Genomic DNA, 19,676 nt, shown 5'->3' with positions numbered 1-19,676 from the left:
AACTTTTTTTTATTGTTTCCACATCAATTCCATTACAATCCATTGAAGTCTTGGATTTGCGATTGTGGAGGGGGGGTGTGGTCTGCGGGCCTGTCGCGGAGTGGGGTGTGTAAGGACCGGCCTCGAAGTCAGCGGCAGGTGAGTAGATTGCCCAGCTGGGACGGGTTATCTAAACACATGTCACCCTTATTAGCAGCAGCTGGGACGAAAGATGGGGTTGGACTTGGAGCCAGAGAGAGAGAGAGAGACACGCCAGAAACAAATATATTTTGCTGGAAAGCAAGCCTACCCCCAGGGTGTTTATGCCAAATAAAGCCTGGATTTAAGCTGTCTACCGGGCTCCCGAAGATCTGTCGGGCAGGAGAACCCACCACAGGAAGGCAACCTCCACATTTTGGCGCTCAAACATACCTGACTGAAGATGGAAGCCCACCCCCAAGACGAAAAAAAGAAGTGAGGTATGTGGACGTATGTAGAGGGGGGCGTGGTCTGTGGGTGGGGCGTGTAAGGACCGGCCTGGAATTCAGCGGCAGGTGAGTAGATTGCCCAGCTGGGACTTGTTATCCAATCACCTGTCGCCCTTATTAGCAGCAGCCGAGACGAGAGACGGGGTTTGGAGTTCGAACCAGAGAAGGACACACGCCAGAGACAAATATATATTGCTAGGAATAAAGCCTTGATTTAAACTGTCTACCGGGCCCCCGAAGATCTGTCGGCCAGGAGAACCCACCACAGGAGGACAACCTCCACATTTTGGCGCTCAAACATACCTGACTGAAGATGGAAGCCAACCCCCAAGACGAAAAAAAGAAGTGAGGCAGTTTTTGAGACTGGCAGCGGCCGGACGGCTTCCCGGCCTTAGTCTCTGGGGTGGAGGTATGTAGAGGGGGGGGCGTGGTCTGTGAGTGGGGCGTGTAAGGACCGGCCTGGAAGTCAGTGGCAGGTGAGTAGATTGCCCAGCTGGGACTTGTTATCCAATCACCTGTCGCCCTTATTAGCAGCAGCCGGGACGAGAGACGTGGTTTGGAGTTCGAACCAGAGAGGGACACACGCCAGAGACAAATATATATTGCTAGGAATAAAGCCTTGATTTAAACTGTCGACCGAGCTCCAGAAGATCTGGTGGCCAACAAAACCCACCACAGGAGTGCAACCGCCACAGAGATTATACACAATTTTAACTATTTCCTATTGTGTCATGTCCATGTGGAACATTGAGTTGGGATTTCTATCTATTGAAGTCCTAAGATAAAACCTGGCCTGGAATCCTTTCATCCAATTTTGGTCCAATCAATCAATTAATCAATAAATATTTGCTTGTATAGACCTTAACCACACATGTCTCAAAGGGCTGCGCAAGCCACAACAAAAACCACCTCAAGCCAATGGGAACCATGCAGAACTATGTAAATCCCTTCAAGTTTAAAAGAAATAATGCGGATTGTTTGCTACTGAGCAGGTTTGAATTGGTCTTCAATTTAGCCCATTGGGCCTTTTCGCTCCTCAACATTCCTTGTCCACAAATCAAAGTCCATTTTTTTTTTGTTTGTTCCGCCTCGACTGCCCCGCGTTGCTTTTGATACAAGTTAAGGAGTAATGCATCAGCGCAGTGCGGCTCAGCTTTTTCCACTAATGACACCACGCAGGTAAATGGACCATCAAATACCCTTTGATGTGTTCCAGGAAAAACCAGGCGTTGCTATTATTATTTGGGTCGGCGAAAGAAGATGCAACAGGCGACCACGGTGCAGTAAATCCATCCAAATTTGATCAAGCTCGAGTAAGATTTTTTTGCTCATCCGTTTGAATTTGTTTTCAACCATAACCAAATGGCCAAGTGCGCATTGAGTGGCCTCCTATCAATCATCCTCACAATGATGTGTCTGCTTGTGGGTGCCTGAGCGGGAATCTTTCCGGAAGCGCGGCACCGCGCGCTTACTTTGCTTCCAATCAGGAGGCGCCACAAGGAGGCTGTTTGTATTCATCAACAAAACGAGCATTGATCCCTGGGTTTATTCCCACAGACAAATCATTACGCCTATGTGGTCCGTCTTTAATTTGCTCGGGTGAATGGTTATCTGTTTCCTCTCGTCGCAAAGCAAACTACGTGCACAAGAGAGCGGCGAGGTAGCGTGGCAGCATCGATTTATGCATCCTCCAGCTCTTTGTTTTCCTTTCGACTGGGAGCGGGGGCGATGTTTGCACTTGGACACACATTTCCTTTGCACTTTGGAATGAACGTATTTGTTATGTACGCAGCAACTCCTACGTAGTCTGAAGCACGGGTGTCAAACTCAAGGCCCGCCGCCTCATTTTATATAGACCTGAGCATGAAGTTAAAATGAATCCCGCAGTCCGGGGTCTTGGGGCACTAGGAGGTTAACCCCTTTACTATTGCTACCCCAAGTGGCCCTTGGCAAAGGCCTAGGACCCAACTGTCCCCTAGCCAGGGATGCGGTGAAAACCTCAACGGCGGAACAGGCAGAAGACGGTATAGTTAAGAACTACCACAACGGCTGCGAAGGCGGGGGAAGGCTGCAGCAGAAAAGGGTCCCCCAGTAATCTTGGACTCCATGCCACTGGCCCCTGACCCGATTCTGTCAAGGATGGTGCTGTGACGGTCTGTGCACCAGTCTCCCCACGTTAAACAAAGTCACGCATCTACAATGTAAATAGTGTCCTGGGAATGACATTAAAGTGCATCCGGCAGTGGAGGCTCCTCTATGGGGTATTGGGGCACTAGGAGGTTAACCCAGGTGGCCCTTGGCAAAGACCTAGTACCTGACCGCCCCCTAGCCAGGGATACGGTGAAGACCTCAACGGCGGAACAGGCGGAAGACGGTAGATTTAAGAACTACCACAACGGCTATGAAGGCGGAAGAAGGCTGCAGCAGAAAAGGGTCCCCCAAGTAATCTTGGACTCCATGCCACTGGCCCCTGACCCGATTCTGTCAAGGATGGTGCGGTGACGGTCTGTGCACCAGTCTGCCCACGTTAAACAAAGTCACGCATCTACAATGTAAATAGTGTCCTGGGAATGACATTAAAGTGCATCCGGCAGTGGAGGCTCCTCTATGGGGTATTGGGGCACTAGGAGGTTAACCCAGGTGGCCCTTGGCAAAGGCTTAGTACCTGACCGCCCCCTCCCCAGGGATACGGTGAAGACCTCAACGGCGAAGCAGGCGGAAGACGGTAGATTTAAGAACTACCACAACGGCTGCGAAGGCGGAGGAAGGCTGCAGCAGAAAAGGGTCCCCCAAGTAATCTTGGACTCCATGCCACTGGCCCCTGACCTGATTCTGTCAAGGATGGTGTGGTGACGGTCTGTGCACCAGTCTCCCCACGTTAAACAAAGTCACGCATCTACAATGTAAATAGTGTCCTGGGAATGACATTAAAGTGCATCCGGCAGTGGAGGCTCCTCTATGGGGGTCTTCGGGAACTAGGAGGTTAACCCCCTTACTACTGTTAGCCCTGGTGGCCGTTGGCAAAGGCGTAGTACCTGACCGCCCCCTAGCCAGGGATACAGTAAAGACCTCAACGGCGGAACAGGCGGAAGACGGTAGATGTAAGAAATACCACAACGGCTGCGATGGCGGAAGAAGGCACCCCCACATCCATGTGGGCCCAGTTATGGGGAAATAAAGACCCAAGACCTCAACGGATGACTGCTAACCCTATGGAGCGTCACAACGGCTGGGATGGCGATGAAGGCTGCAGCAGAAAAGGGTCCCCCAGTCGTCTTGGACTCCATGCCACTGGCCCCTGACCCGATTCTGTCAAGGATGGTGTGGTGACGGTCTGGGCACCAGTCTCCCCACGTTAAACAAAGTCACACACAGGCATCCCCCATAAAGGGATACACCCCAGTGACAATCTACAATGTAAATAGTGTCCTGGGAATGACGTTAAAGTGCATCCGGCAGTGGAGACTCCTCTATGGGGGTCTTCGGGAACTAGGTTAACCCCTTTACTACTGTTAGCCCTGGTGGCCCTTGGCAAAGGCGTAGTACCTGACCGCCCCCTAGCCAGGGATGCGGTGAAGACCTCAACGGCGAAGCAGGCGGAAGACGGTAGATGTAAGAAATACCACAACGGCTGCGATGACGGAAGAAGGTACCCCCACATCCATGTGGGCCCAGTTATGGGGAAATAAAGACCCAAGACCTCAACGGATGACTGCTAACCCTATGGAGCGTCAAAACGGCTGGGATGGCGATGAAGGCTGCAGCAGAAAAGGGTCCCCCAGTCGTCTTGGACTCCATGCCACTGGCCCCTGACCCGATTCTGTCAAGGATGGTGTGGTGACGGTCTGGGCACCAGTCCCCCCACGTTAAACAAAGTCACGCACAGGCATCCTCCATAAAGGGATACACCCCAGTGACAATTTACAATGTAAATAGTGTCCTGGGAATGACATTAAAGTGCATCCGGCAGTGGAGACTCCTCTATGGGGGTCTTCGGGAACTAGAGTACCCCTTTACTACTGTTAGCCCTGGTGGCCCTTGGCAAAGGCCTAGTACCTGACCGCCCCCTAGCCAGGGATACGGTAAAGACCTCAACGGCGAAGCAGGCGGAAGACGGTAGATGTAAGAAATACCACAACGGCTGCGATGGCTGAAGAAGGCCCCCCCACATCCATGTGGGCCCAGTTATGGGGAAATAAAGACCCAAGACCTCAACGGATGACTGCTAACCCTATGGAGCGTCACAACGGCTGGGATGGCGATGAAGGCTGCAGCAGAAAAGGGTCCCCCAGTCGTCTTGGACTCCATACCACTGGACCCTGACCCGATTCTGTCAAGGATGGTGTGGTGACTGTCTGTGCACCAGTCTCCCCACGTTAAAGTCACGCACAGGCATCCCCCATGAAGGGATACACCCCTACCAGGAGGATCGTCATACTCGTTCGAGTGACCGCCGATGATGATGAGAACAGGGGGCGTGTCAAAGGTACCGCCCGGGGGCCGGATCAGGCCAGCGAACAGGTTTTAAACGGCCCACGGGATGAGTTTGTCAAGTATAAAAAATAACCAGAAATTTTTAACAGCTGTTCTAAATGTGTCCACTGGATGTCGCTATAGCAATTAGTTGTATCTTTGTAGAAGATGCTACAAACACTATATTGGCAAAAGTATTTGGCCACCCATCCAAATGATGAGAATCAGGTGTCCTAATCACTTGGCCCGGTGTATACAATCAAGCACTCAGGCATGAAACAGTTTCTACAAACATTTGTGGAAAAAATGGGCCGCTCTCAGTGATTTCCAGCGTGGAACTGTCACAGGATGCCACCTGTGCAACAAACTCAGTCGTGAAATTTTCTTGCTCCTAAATATTCCAAAGTTACCTTTATTACAGGTAAAGTGAAGACATTGGGGAACAACAGCAACTCAGCCATTTATCAACAACACCCAGAAACACCGCGGAGCCCTAGATAATTCATCATCAGATTGCACACTTTAAAAAGGAGATGACTATACATTGCACGCAAATATTTGTGGTTTTTACGTGTGTTAATTTTGTTGGTCTTCGTTGTCGTCAATGACTTATTGACTAAAACAGGACGATAACGAGCAAAAAAAAAAAAAAATGCACGATGACAAAAACAATTAAGAGTCATATTGCCACCATAGTGCAGCCTACACTTATCTCTTATGTCTAACTGCCATCTACTAGTCACACTTATTACACCGTGTTAAAGTACCGATGATTCTCACACACACACCAGGTGTGGCAAAATTATTGTTTGAGAAAATAAAAAAGGATTTTAAGTGCGCCTTATAGTCCATCCATCCATCCACTTTCTACAGCTTGTCGCTTTTGGGGTTGCTGGAGCCTATCTCAGCTGCATTCGGGCGGAAGGCGGAGTACACCCTGGACAACGCAGGTCCTTGAACTCACCGTAGTTTTTTTACATTGGGGGTCGGCAACCCGCGGCTCAAGAGCCTCACCTCTTTAGCACCGCCCTAGTGGCACTCTGGAGCTTTTTCAAAAATGTATGAAAATGGAAAAAGATGAGGGGAAAATATATAAAAAAATATATTTTTAGTGTAAATATGGTTTCTATAGGAGGACAAACATGACACAACCCTCCCTAATTGTTATAAAGCACATTGTTTTTATTAAAAATGCCTCACTGGTTCGAGTATTTGGCAAGCGCCGTTTTGTCCTACTTATTTTGCCGGTCCTTTAACTCACCGTAGTTTGTTCACATGTACAACTTTCTCCGACTATCTAAGACGTGTTTTATGCCACTTCTTTTTCTGTCTCGTTTTGTCCACCAAACTTTTAACGTTGTGCTTGAATGCACAAAAGTGAGTTTTGTTGATGTTATTGACTTGTGTGGAGTGCTAATCAGACATATTTGGTCACTGCATGACTGCAAGCTAATCGATGCTAACATGCTATTTAGGCTGGCTGTATGTACATATTGCATCATTATGCCTCATTTGTAGCTAAATTTGAGCTCATTTGGTTTCCTTTAAGTCCTCTTAATTCTATTTATATCTAATGACACACTATCTGTATGTAATATTGACATCCATTGCTTACGGTCCCCTATAGGGGAGGGGGGGGGGGGGATGTTGCCAACATATGTGGTCCTCTCCAAGGTTCTCATAGTCCTCATTGTCACCGACGTCCCACTGGGTGTGAGTTTTTCCTTGCTCTTATGTGGGCCTACTGAGGATGTCGTAGTGGTTTGTGTTGTGGTTTGTGCAGCCCTTTGAGACACTAGTGATTTAGGGCTATATAAATGAACATTGATTGATTGATAATACGGATTTTATTTTTTTGCAGCTCCAGACATGTTTGTTTTTGTATTTTTGGTCCAATATGGCTCTTTCAACATTTTAGGTTGCCGACCCCTGGTTTACATGTACAACTTTCTCCGATATTCTAAGACGTGTTTTATGCCACTTCTTTTTCTGTCTCATTTTGTCCACCAAACTTTTAACGTTGTGCTTGAATGCACAAAGGTGAGTTTTGTTGACATTATTGACTTGTGTGGAGTGCTAATCAGACATATTTGGTCACTGCATGACTGCAAGCTAATTGATGCTAACATGCTATTTAGGCTAGCTATATGTACATATTGCATCATTATGCCTCATTTGTAGCTAAATTTGAGCTAATTTGGATTCCTTTAAGTCCTCTTAATTCAATTTATATCACACGACACACTGTATATAATATGGCTTGTATTTTTTTGCAGCTCCAGACATGTTTGTTTTTGTATTTTTGGTCCAATATGGCTCTTTCAACATTTTAGGTTGCCGACCCCTGGTTTACATGTACAACTTTCTCCGACTTTCTAAGACGTGTTTTATGCCACTTCTTTTTCTGTCTCATTTTGTCCACCAAACTATCAATGTTGTGCATGAATGCACAAAGGTGAGTTTTGTTGATGTTATTGACTTGTGTGGAGTGCTAATCAGACATATTTGGTCACTGCATGACGGCAAGCTAAACGATGCTATTTAGGCTAGCTGTATGTACATATTGCATCATTATACCTCATTTGTAGGTGTATTGGAGCTCATTTAGTTTCATTTAAGTCCTCTTAATTCTATTGATATCTCATCTTTTTTGTAAGGGGCGCTGGAAGCCGGCAGACCCGTCAGCGATCCTGTTCTGTCTCCCTGTAATGTTTGTCTGATCTTGAATGGGATTGTGCTGAAAATTGTAATTTTCCTGAAGGAACTCTCCTGACGGAATAAATAAAGTACTATCTAATCTAATCTAATCTATCTAATCTAATGACACACTTTTAGCTTTTAATTTTTTGCGGCTCCAGACGGATTTGTTTTTGTATTTTTGGTCCAATGTGGCTCTTTCAACATTTTGGGTTGCTGTTATAGTCAGTCCTGAAAATATGGTAAGTGTTTTTGCTGTGTTCCAGCATTTTGTTTTGTTTCCTTCAGAGTGCGCCCAGCTCTCGCTTTTTGTTTGTTTAACCATTAAAACCCCCACCCCTTTTTTTTTTTTTTTTACTGCAAGCTGCCTCCTCGTTTGTCTGCATTTCAAAATCACTCCAACCTTCTACGAAGCACCGCTTGACAGAATGTGCCGTTTACTGGGAATCTCACTGGACCCGATTACACTTCCAACAACTTAAAACACATCATAAGCATGAAAACTGCCTGAAAAACTGAGCATGGCTGCATAGGAAAACTCCTAAACATAACAAAACCACCCAGAACTCTTCCACCCCTGAAAAAAAAAATTAAAAACGGCAACTTTCCATCATCAGGTTTGATGACCTTTCTCCACATTTGACCGTACCTCATGTTTCCCTGTGTGACCGTGGGAAGAAGCACAGAAAAAACACACCGCCAGTGGGGTTTTGACAAGGATTTGCTTTGGAAGTGTACCCAGGAAGATGAAACCCAAATGACGTTTAATTTCCACAAATAAACTGAGCAGTAAATGCAATAAAGTAAAAGTGGAGAGCACACTTTCTCATGCTAAGGTAAAGGAGAGAGCAGTTGAGGTTCTAGCGAGCCCTCACTTCAAGATAGGATCTTGCAATTACGGCTTCACTTTGATGCGGAGGTGGCAAACAGCATGGATGCCAGATGAAAGGCAGACATTAGTCAAAGGTGCGCCATCACAGGCAAACGTCGTGCAAAATTCGCAACTCCGCCGTCGTTTCCTGCGACTCATCACATGAAAGACGATGATCTCAATTAAAATATTGACTTTCGACAGCAATGTGTCGTTTTGGCTGGGAAACTTTGGAAATGAAAAAAGTCACTGGGAGTGACAAACTTGGTTTCAAGAATCAACGTTCTTGTAGTCTTTTTCTTCGATGGATGGGATGGCAGAAAGCGTCATGCGTCTTCTAATTTGTATCGGAAAAAGTAATGGTGTGCCGATACAACCTTTTCATTTTCGATACGATATATTGAAGCCAGCCTCCTGTGATAATTTGTTGTAAAATCTGTTATACATAAATTCATACATACATATGTATATACATACACACACATATATACACACATATAAATATAAATATATACATACACACACACACCTATATATATATATATAGGTGTGTGTGTGTATATATATTTATATAAATACACACACACACACACACACACACACATATATATATGTATACATACACACACATATATACACACATATAAATATATATATATACATACACGCACACACACATATATATATATATGTATACATACACACACACATATATATACACACACATAAATATATATATATATACATACGTACACACATGCATATATATATGTATACATACACACCCATATATATATACACACATAAATATATATATATACACATACACACACGCACACATATATATATATATGTATACATACACACACATAAATATACACACACACACACACACACATACACATATATATATATATATATATATATACACATGCACACACCCTGCAATAAGGTAGTGACTTGTCCAGGGTGTACCCCGCCTTCCGCCCGATTGTAGCTGAGATAGGCACCAGCGCCCCATCCATCAATCCATCCATCCATCCATCATCTTCCGCTTATCCGAGGTCGGGTCGCGGGGGCAGCAGCCTAAGCAGGGAAGCCCAGACTTCCCTATCTCCAGCCCCCCGCAACTCCAAAAGGGACAAGGGGTAGAAAATGGGTGGATGGATGAATATACACACACACACACAAACATACATATGTGTGTGTGTATATATATATATTATATATATATATAAATATATATATATATATATACACACACACATACATACATACACATATATATATACATTATATACATACACATATATATATGTGTGTATGTATTTATGTATATATATTTATACATATGTATGTATGTATGGATGTATAAATGATGGTACAACAAATATATAAAAAAATATATGTATGTATACACATATACATAGGAACATAAAATATATATACATACATACATATATATTAGGGGTGTAACGGTACACAAAAATGATGGTTCGGTACGTACCTCGATTTAGAGGTCACGGTTCGGTTCATTTTCGGTACAGTAAGAAATTACCAAATTTTTATACGATGGCTTGATCCTTTTAACATTGGAAACACTATAATAATCCTGCACACATTAATCCACATTAAACTGCCTCAAGTTGTTGCTTAAATGAAATAAAATGACACCTTTTCTTCTACATATAAAAAGCGCAACATTAAACAGTTTCAAGTCGACTCATCATGCTTAATTTAGTACAGTATTGGGGATTTTTTATTATGTAAATGTTATATTTTTATCAACATGTGATAGCAGGGACCCTGCCATTCAAAACTAGGCTGCTACATTACTAATGATTAATGTAACTATAGCTGAAAAAAATAGTACAATAACAATAGGAAAGACTATTCATCCCTAAACATCATGGAGTTCATGTAAGCTTTATGATGCACTTACATTATTATATACACTATCAGAGACAGAATCTCTTCATTTAACATAATGTCCTTTTTTGCTGCTTCAACACACATCAATCAACACTGTCTGTAACACACACACGCACGGCCGCCCATTCCCGCCCGCCCGCCCGCCCGCACGCGCACACACACACACACACACACACACACAAACACACACACACTGCAAAATGAGCTAACGTTACGCTAAAAGCTAACTAGCCTTCACCTCAAGCCAGGACTGCAAGTGAGCTGAGCTGCAGTTTGTTTCTAGAAGGTCAACGGGCTCATAGTGATGTTTAGAAAGTAGTTGACTTGGAAGTGTTTAGTATAACTTGGGGAGAGTCCGTTGCTTCCCTGCTAAACACATATCTGCTCGACGCTAAAGCGCTGACAAGATGCGGTCTGAATACGCACTGCTGATTGGCTTGTTACCGCTACGGTTGTAACCAATCAGATGGTTGTGTGGGAGGGACAATGCAGGGTGCTGTGCAGGAGACAGAAGCAGAACGGAGCGGAGCAGCTTGTTAAGACTTTAGCATAGGCGGCTACTTCATATGTTCGTGTGGAACTCGTTTGGTACTCTTCCGCACCGAACCGGAACCCCCGTACCGAAACGGTTCAATACAAATACACGTAACGTTACACCCCTAATATACATATATACATATATATATATGTAGGTGTGGGAAAAATCACAAGACTACATCTCTACAGAACTGTTTCATGAGGGGTTCCCTCAATCATCTCCTGATCAGAGATGATTGAGGGAACCCCTCATGAAACAGTTCTGTAGAGATGAAGTAGTCTTGTGATTTTTCCCACACCTACATATTGCGCTCTACCACGGTATTGAGCACTATTCTCTGGATAATCCAATCAAGATACATATATATATATATATACACACACATATATACATATACATATATATATATATATATATATATATATATATATATATATATATATATACATACATACACACACACATATATATATATACACATATGTATACACACACACACATGTATATATATATATACACACACACATACATACATACATACACACATATATATATATACATACATACACACATAGATACATACGTTTCTATATATTCACACACATCTATATACATTCATATACACACATATCTACACACTACTATAAATACACATACATACTTATATACACACACATATATATATATATACACACACACACCTGTGTACATACCCATATATATATACACACATTTATGCACGTGTATATATATATATATATATATGTATATATATATATATATATATATATATATATATATGTATATACATCTATATATACACACACACATATGTATACACATTTATATACATACACATACTGTACATATACACACATATACATACACAGACACACACATACACATTCACACACACACACACGTGTGTATGTGTGTATATATATATATATATACATACATACATACATACATACATATATATACACACATATCTATACAAATACACATATATATATACACATATCTATACAAATACACATATATACACACACAGACACACACATATATACACACACACACACACATACATACATTTAGACACACACACATATATAGTGAATTACATTTATATAGCACTTTTCTCTAGTGACTCAAAGCGCTTTACATAGTGAAACCCAATATCTAAGTTACATTTCAACCAGTGTGGGTGGCACCGGGAGCAGGTGGGTAAAGTGTCTTGCCCAAGGACACAACAGCAGTGACTAGGATGGCTGAAGCGGGAATTGAACCTGCAACCCTCAAGTTGCTGTGACGGCCGCTCTACCAACCGAGCTATGCCGCCTGTATATATATATAAATATATATGCATACATATACACACAAATACAACATATATACACGTATACATACATATCTATATATACACACACATATCTATATACATACATACATACACACATCTATACACATACATTTAATTACACGCATACATATATACACACATGTATACACACACACACACACACACACACACACACACACACAGGAAGTATGGATTTGAAAAAATATTTATCTTGCACCCCTAATAAACATGTTTTATTTATGTAAAATTAAGGAACCGACAAAAGCAAAATGATGTATGTGATGAACACAAAACTCATGCACGGGTCTGAAGGGTCCATCACTGTGAAAGTCTCGGTTTCCATGGCAACATCAAAGATGTTATTCTCCCTGTTGCAACATCCAAATTGAGCGTGTTGTTGTTTCAAGGTCGAGTTACAGAGAAGTGTTGCTTTAATCCTTCACAAGTTCGGGCGAAGGTGGCCAGGATTTATCTTCCAGGCCCGTCTGCTGACAGATGAGTGCTCGCAGGGTGCAACAATAAACATGGCGCGAGGAAAGGAAACACCCGAGCGCCTCAACATGCGGCCGTTGAAGGTAATCCATCATCTGGATGCTGACCGGCCAACTTTTCAGAGGCTTGACGGGTCGAGACTCACACACACACACACATAGTTCAGTAAAGATTGTCGGGGGGTCGGGTCAAGCCTGTTTGGTGTCCCCTCCCTCGGACTGACATACTTTCTCATGGTTTACTCGCCGAGAGAATAAACAGAAGACTGGCATGAAGGTTGTCATCCTCTGCTGAGTACTCGACAGTATTCCTCACGCTCCTTCACCACTGCTAAATGTTTGTAGCTGCACCTTACCAAAGACTTTAAGGACCCTCCAATCCCTTAAGTAGGGAAGACATAGCAACCCAGCAGAGACAAGACATTAAAAGAAAGTTGAGTTCTTGTCGAATTAGGTCCTGACGTTAAGCCACTCAAACCTCAAATATGTTTATTCAACGTCAGGTTGGGACGTTAGTTTGACCAGTGAAATAGTCATTTACCCAACAACAAAGTGGATCCAACATTAATCACCAACGTTGTCTCACTTTACAAATACAACTAATTTGCTAAGTACAAACCCCGTTTCCATATGAGTTGGGAAATTGTGTTAGACATCCATTGCTTTCGGTCCCCTAGAGGGGGGGTTGCCCACATCTGAGGTCCTCTCCAAGGTTTCTCATAGTCAGCATTGTCACTGGCGTCCCACTGGGTGTGAGTTTTCCTTGCCCTTTTGTGGGTTCTTCCGAGGATGTTGTAGTCGTAATGGTTTGTGCAGTCCTTTGAGACATTTGTGATTTGGGGCTATATAAATAAACATTGATTGATTGATTGATTGATGTAAATATAAATGGAATAAAATGATTTGCAAATCCTTTTCAAACCATATTCAGTTGAATCCACTACCAAGACAAGATATTTGATGTTCAAACTCATAAACTTTATTTATTTTTTTAATGTAAATAATAATTAACTTTTAATTTCATGGCTGCAACATGTGCCAAAGTAGTTGGGAAAGGGCATGTTCACCACTGTGCTACATCACCTTTTCACCTAACAACACTCAAACGTTTAGGAACTGAGGAAACTAATTGTTCAAGCTTTGAAAGTGGAATTATTTCCCATTCAACAGTCCGGGGTCTCCGCTGTCGTATTTTACGCTTCATAATGCGCCACACATTTTCGATGGGAGACAGGTCTCGACTGCAGACGGGCCAGGAAAGTAATCGCACTCTTTTTACGAAGCCACGCTGTTGTAACACGTGCTGAATGTGGTTTGGCATTGTTTTGCTGAAATAAGCAGGGGCGTCCATGAAAAATGGTAATGCTGACTTAATGGGGACATCACTCTGTTTACACCAGGGGTCACCAACCTTTTTGAAACCAAGAGCTACTTCTTGGGTACTGATTAATGCGAAGGGCTACCAGTTTGATACACACTTAAATAAATTGCCAGAAATAGCCAATTTGCTCAATTTACCTTTAACTCTATGTTATTGTTAATAATTAATTACATTTATCTTTGTGGAAACACTGATCATCTTAATTACTTCTCACAATAAATATATATGGAAATAGATAAATATTAAAAAATAAAATGGGTATTTCCGTTTGTTATTCCGTCGTACATTTTTTTTCCTTCCGCGGAAGGTTTTTTTTAAAGAGTTAACAATGAAAAAAACACTTAATTGAACGGTTTAAAAGAGGAGAAAACACAAAATAATGGAAATTAAATTTTGAAACATAGTTTATCTTCAATTTTGACTCTTTAAAATTCAAAATTCAGCCGAAAAAAAGAAGAGAAAAACAAGCTAATTCGAATCATTTTGAAAAAAATAAAAAAAGGATTTATGGAACATCATTAGTAATTTTTCCTGATTAAGATTATTTTCAGAATTTTGATGAAATGTTTTAAATAGATTAAAATCCAATCTGCAATTTGTTAGAATATATAACAAATATTTCTAACAAAGACAAATGATTATTTCTTCTAGATTTTCCAGAACAAAAATGTTCAAATAAATTCTAAAGACTTTGAAAGAAAATTTTAATTTTATTCAACAGGATTTCTAGATTTGCCAGAATATTTTTTTTAAAATTTTAATCTAAAAAAACTTTGAAGAAATATTTCACAAATATCCTTCATCGAAGAAACAGAACCTAAAATGAAGAATTAATTTAAAATGTATTTATTGTTCTTTACAATAAAAAAAGAAAAAATACTTGAACATTGATTTAAATGGTCAGGAAAGAAGAGGAAGGAATTTAAAAGGTAAAAACGTATACATGTTTAAAAATCCTAATATCATTTTTAAGGTTGTATTTTTTCTCTAAAATTGTCTTTCTGAAAGTTATAAGATGCAAAGTAAAAAAATTAATGAATTTATTTAAACAAGTGAGGACCAAGTCTTTAAAATATTTTCTTGGATTTTCAAATTCTATTTGAGTTTTGTCTCTCTTAAAATTAAAAATGTCGAGCAAAGCAAGACCAGCTTGCTAGTAAATAAATAAAAAAAATAAAAAAAATAGAGGCAGCTCACTGGTAAGTGCTGGTATATGAGCTATTTTTAGAACAGGCCAGCGGGCGACTTATCTGGTCCTTACGGGCTACCTGGTGCCCGCGGGCACCGCGTTGGTGACCCCTGGTTTACACAGTCCCCTTTAGGGGACCTCTGACTGTATGGGGACAAAAAAAAAACAGGTCCCCTAAAGGGAAACCTTTTTAAATAATAGTTGGATCCATTCTGAAGATGCCTAAGTGATGTTTAAGCTTTGGCCCATAGAACATGTTTACTGAAAAAGTGAATTATGCAAAATTATTTACATTTGGTCCCCATGAATCATATTAACTCTCTTTCCCTAGGGTCCCCAGTAAGAATGATCAGCACATTACTTCATCAATCCAGAGTTTTAAAGACGAGCTAACTGGGCAGTGGCCATTTTACCTCATTTTTTTTATGCCTCCACAACCTGTAGAAAGGGTGGTCCCCACAAGTTCTGAACAAAAACTTGGTCCCCATTCCAAATGATAACCAGTATGTTTGTTTGTGTGTGTGTGTGTGTGTGTGTGTGTGTGTGTGTTCTGGCAATGCTGACTTAATGGGGACATTGCTCCTTTAGGGGATTTCTGAAGGTATAGGGACCAAAAAAAAACAGGTCCCCTAAAGGGAAACCTTTTAAATGATTCTGAGGATCATGTCATATTTAATTAGAACCATTTTTTTTTTAAATGGTCCTCAGTAATCACATACAAATTTGTGTAAATTTTGCAAACTTCTTTAAATTTGGTACCCATGATCCATATTAACTCTTTTTCCCCAGGGTCCCCAGTAAGAATGATCACCACATTACTTCATCAATCCAGAGATTTAAAGACGAGCTACCTGGACAGTGGCCATTTTACCTATTTTTTTTTTTTATGCCTCCACAACCTGTAGAAAAGGTGGTCCCCACAAGTTCTGAACTTGGTCCCCATTCCAAATGATAACCAGCGTGTGTGTGTGTGTGTGTGTGTTCTGGCAATGCTGACTTAATGGGGACATCGCTCTGTTTACACAGTCACCTTTAGGGGACTTCTGATGGTATAGGGACCAAAAAAACAGGTCCCCTAAAGGGAAACCTTTTAAATGATTCTGAGGATCATGTCATATTTAATTAGAACATTTTTTTTTTTAAATGGTCCTCAGTAATCACATACAAATGTGTGTAAATTTTGCAAACTTCTTTAAATTTGGTACCCATGATCCATATTAACTCTTTTTCCCTAGGGTCCCCAGTAAGAATCGTCAGCACATTACTTCATCAATCCAGAGATTTAAAGACGAGCTAACTGGACAGTGGCCATTTTACATAATTTTTAATGCGTCCACAACCTGTAGAAAGGGTGGTCCCCACAAGTTCTGAACTTGGTCCCCATTCCAAATGATAACCTGTGTGTGTGTGTGTGTGTGTGTTCTGGCAATGCTGACTTAATGGGGACATCGCTCTGTTTACACAGTCACCTTTAGGGGACTTCTGATGGTATGAAGACCAAAAAAACAGGTCCCCTAAAGGGAAACCTTTTAAATGATTCTGAGGATCATGTCATATTTAATTAGAACATTTTTTTTTAAATGGTCCTCAGTAATCACATACAAATGTGTGTAAATTTTGCAAACTTCTTTAAATTTGGTACCCATGATCCATATTAACTCTTTTTCCCTAGGGTCCCCAGTAAGAATCGTCAGCACATTACTTCATCAATCCAGAGATTTAAAGACGAGCTAACTGGACAGTGGCCATTTTACATAATTTTTAATGCCTCCACAACCTGTAGAAAGGGTGGTCCCCACAAGTTCTGAACTTGGTCCCCATTCCAAATGATAACCTGTGTGTGTGTGTGTGTGTGTGTGTGTGTGTGTGTGTGTGTGTGTTCTGGCAATGCTGACTTAATGGGGACATCGCTCTGTTTACACAGTCACCTTTAGGGGGCTTCTGATGGTATAGGGACCAAAAAAACAGGTCCCCTAAAGGGAAACCTTTTAAATGATTCTGAGGATCATGTCATATTTAATTAGAACAATTTTTTTTAATTGTCCTCAGTAATCACATACAAATTTGTGTAAATTTTGCAAACTTCTTTAAATTTGGTACCCATGATCCATATTAACTCTTTTTCCCTAGGTTCCCCAGTAAGAATCGTCAGCACATTACTTCATCAATCCAAAGATTTAAAGACGAGCTAACTGGACAGTGGCCATTTTACATCATTTTTAATGCCTCCACAACCTGTAGAAAGGGTGGTCCCCACAAGTTCTGAACTTTGTCCCCATTCCAAATGATAACCTGAGTGTGTGTGTGTGTGTGTTCTGGCAATGCTGACTTAATGGGGACATCGCCACCTTTAGGGGACTTCTGATGGTATGGGGACCAAAAAAACAGGTCCCCTAAAGGGAAACCTTTTTAAATGATTCTGAGGATCGTATCATATTTAATTAGAACTTTTTTTATTTTTTGTTCCTCAGTAATCACGTACAAATTTGTGTAAATTTTGCAAACTTCTTTAAATTTGGTACCCATGATTCATATTAACTCTTTTTCCCTAGGGTCCCCAGTAAGAATCGTCAGCACATTACTTCATCAATCCAAAGATTTAAAGACGAGCTAACTGGACAGTGGCCATTTTACCTAATTTTTTTTAAGCCTCCACAACCTGTAGAAAGGGTGGTCCCCACAAGTTCTGAACTTGGTCCCCATTCCAAATGATAACCAGCATGTGTGTGTGTGTGTGTGTGTGTGCGCTCAGTCGTCTCCACAGATAAAAATCCCTTATCTCCACTCCATTTAGTTCCACCGTGGCTTCTCTTGGTCTAGGCTCCACCCACCGCCACCTCGGGGGAAATAAGTGTCCGTCTTTCAGCGTCCCAGCAGGCCCAACATATGGGAGCTGTTGGTAATCTATCCGAGATGAATTCATCCCAAAATCATCTCCTCGCCCAGATTAATTTTGCAGACGTGCGGAGGCAGTGTTCCGAAACATCTGCGGATGTGTCGGAGATTGATGTAAACGCTCGGCCTTTGTACGTCTGCTGCTTTATCTCCCAGCCTGGCTGATTGAAACCAGAAGGCGAGTGGTTTTAATTTATGCCAGGGTTATTTTGCCTCGGCCGTGATGTGTGTGGGCTTTGTATTTCAGGGCCAAAAAGTGCTTCTAAAGCCATGAAAAAAATACATTTTTTGAGTAAATTCAAACATGGATCTGATAAGTCTGGTATGAATCACATAATGATGGTGATGGGTTGGATTTATATCCTGCTTTTCTCCAATGACTCAAAAAGCGTGTGACAGTGAAATAGCCATCATTCATTCACACGGTTATGGTGGTGAGCTACATTTGTAGCCCCTCGGGTAGACAGGCGGAACCATTAGTGGTTCCCAGAGCCCAAAAAAAGTCTGTGGGCTATAGAGCATTTTCTATCCGGACTCCAGGACTCTGGAATGCCCTCCCGGTAATAGTTAGAGATGCTACCTCAGTAGAAGCATTTAAAACTCATTTGTATACTCTAGCCTTTAAATAGACCCCCCTTTTTAGACCAGTTGATCTGCCGTTTCTTTTCTTTTCTGCTCTGCCCCCCTCGCCCTTTTGGAAGAGGGGGCACAGGTCCGGTGGCCATGGATGAAGTGCTGTCTGTCCAGAGTCGGGACCCGGGGTGGACCGCTCGCCTGTGCATCGGTTGGGGACATCTCTGTGCTGCTGACCTGTCTCCGCTCGGGATGGTCTCCTGCTGGCTCCATTATGGACTGGACTCTCACAATTATGTTGGATCCACTATGGACTGGACTTTCACAATATTATGCTCAACGTCAATTGCATCCGGTCCCTCACGTCTACGGTCCTCTCCAAGGTTTCTCATAGTCATTCACATTGACATCCCACTGGGTTGTGAGTTTTTCCTTGCCCTCATGTGGGATCTCAACTGAGGATGTCGTTGTGGATTGTGCAGCCCTTTGAGACACTTGTGATTTAGGGCTATATAAATTAACATTGATTGATTGAACCAAGGGCCTCCCCGACCACCACCATTCACTTTCATATGCCAGGTGGGTAAAGGGTCTTGCCCAAGGACAACTGCGGTGACTAGAATGACGGAAGCTGGGTTCGTACCAGGAACCCTCTAGTTTCTGGACGGCGGCTCTACCACTCCATTATTGTATACCAGGGGTGTCAAAAGTCAAAAATGAATGATCTATGGTCCCCTGGATGATATTTGATTAGTATTAGAACCGGCCCGCAGGCTGTTTTGCACGGACCAATATTTCCATCAGTG

Source organism: Nerophis ophidion, linkage group LG15, assembly GCF_033978795.1.
Source record: "Nerophis ophidion isolate RoL-2023_Sa linkage group LG15, RoL_Noph_v1.0, whole genome shotgun sequence".
Lineage (NCBI taxonomy): Eukaryota > Metazoa > Chordata > Actinopteri > Syngnathiformes > Syngnathidae > Nerophis > Nerophis ophidion.
The sequence above is the reverse complement of the archived record's forward strand: the minus strand, read 5'-3'. Positions refer to the sequence as shown.